At 32.7% G+C, this 2,053-nt stretch overlaps 1 long non-coding RNA gene across 1 annotated transcript; it reads left to right on the top strand.

Annotated features, from left to right (window-relative positions):
- The first annotated feature begins 260 nt into the window (after positions 1-260).
- Positions 261-1,624, top strand: LOC138872109 (uncharacterized). The gene is made up of 2 exons (XR_011400540.1): positions 261-680; positions 1,473-1,624. It is a non-coding gene; the product is annotated as an uncharacterized lncRNA (long non-coding RNA).
- Positions 1,625-2,053: the final 429 nt, after the last annotated feature.

Here is a 2,053-nt window from a genome sequence, read left to right as displayed (position 1 = left end):
ATAAGTAGGATTAAGGAAGAAATTTGGCCAAATTTGAAAGAAAAAGTGTCCAAGAGTGCAAGATAAAGAGTTGTCATTGAAAGGGTCTGAAACTACGTAGTTTTGCCTCAAAACTGCGTCGTTTCACTAAATGAAACAAGATCAAATCATACCCATCCATTCCATCTTGATGCAATGGATCTCATTCACTCTTGGCTTAGTTATTTAAAGCCTCAAAAATCTGAAAAATTGTCCTCATTTTCACCCATAATTCTTTTCTCCTTCTTCTCTCTTCTCTCTATCTTCACTCTCTCTACGCCGCCCCAGCTCCGTCCACCGCCGCCGACCGAAAATCGACGCTGCTGGCGGACCACCTCCAAACACCTCCAAATTTACACCATGTAATCTCCACAACTTCCTCCTTCCATATCTCCAAACCAAATCCTTCAAAAATCCCTCAAACTCTATGAATCTTAGATCTAGGAAACTTTCCCGTCAGTTTTTTGCCCAAATTCTTGAAGCTCCAACCACTACCACCCCACAATACTTACATCAATGGATAAAGATCCTCAAGACCTAGCTATTGATGCCAATTTCACCATGAAAATCCGGCGATCAAAATCCGGCCAAATTCCGGCGACCTCCGCGAACACCCTCTTTTGGCATACCACCATTTTTTCGGCCACTTGAATTATAAAATGGTAAAAATCCTATTATTTTTCGTGGCTGATTTTTTATTTTATTTTTATTTTTTCAGATCTTATTTTTGTCTATTATTAATTATTTTAGCATTAGTTTTTGAAGTTTAAAATGTCAAATTTTCTGTTTTTGCACTTGTTGAAGTAGTAAAATAGTTTTGTGTTGATAAAAGTGAGGTAGTGAAAAATACTTAAGAGTATATGGTACTTGTTTGATTGTTTATTTACTACTTCAAGACTCTTTGAGTACAACACTCAAAAGTCAAATTGTTTGGTAAGAAAATGTAGACCTTTGGACAGTGTTTGAATAAAAGTCTGTCTTTGAATAGTGGAGAACAGATTTTGTTTGAAATACTTGACAAGATTTGAACCAGAAAGTCTGGCATTTTGAATTTAAGAGAAAATTTTGTAGAAAAATCTGTCAAAAAGATTGATTTTTAATTTTTTTGAAATAGCTGATTGTTTTGATATAAAAGGAGGACACTCCATCTTACTGAGGGAGCTCTAGACACACAAAAAAGAGAAAAAAATCAGTAGCTATAATATCCCTTAGCAGCTTTTGTGAGTTGATTCTTAAGTGAAAAACTTGTTTAAGGAAAATAGAGTAGTCTTGAAAGATTTTTCTGGAGTTACATAATTGTACTGTTTTGCTGGGGTATTTCTAGTTTATTTTCTTGGGTTTGAATCTGCCGGTTGTCGTTGTCTTTTGTTGTTGTTGCTGCCCGTTTAATTGTTTTGCTGTTGATTTTGGAAAGAGCTGACTTTGATGTATTTGTTCTTCTTTCTGCTGTCCAGGTAATTTTTGGACCATGTAAACTCATAAAATCGAGTTGGAATGAAAGATAATGACGCTGGGAAATATTAGTAGCTTTATCCTTCTATTGTAATTCATTTTTATATGCTCTTGAATGTTTGATAATGTTATAACGATATGTTAGTTAATTAAATTGTGTTAAACATCTTTAATTATTTTTATTTTTGCAAAGCATTAGATATAATTTCACTGGCATTTGGTTGTCTGAAAGGAGCATATATATTAAAATTTGAACCCTTGTTGCCATGTTTGTCCCTTTGTTGTCACCAAGCTAAGTTTTTATTATTATTATTATTATTATTATTATTATTATTATTATTATTATTATTATTATTATTATATTTTAGAGTCCCAATAATCTTTTTTTTTATCTCTTAAAATATACTTATTTAGTAAGGTAGTTAAGTTGTAGATTAGAAAGACAATTTGTAAACTTATTTTTGTAAATAGTTGGCTACGGATTGCAAATAGCAAGATATGACCAAATCTGTAACATAGCTTTAAAAGGCCATATCTGCAGATTTAAAGTCCAAAAGCATATGGGCTTTTGGATTTTGTCTTG

The sequence above is a fragment of the Nicotiana sylvestris genome, chromosome 6 (genome assembly GCF_000393655.2).
Source record: "Nicotiana sylvestris chromosome 6, ASM39365v2, whole genome shotgun sequence".
Classification (NCBI taxonomy): domain Eukaryota; kingdom Viridiplantae; phylum Streptophyta; class Magnoliopsida; order Solanales; family Solanaceae; genus Nicotiana; species Nicotiana sylvestris.
Note: the sequence above shows the minus strand (reverse complement) of the source record. Positions and strands in the feature narration are given on the sequence as shown.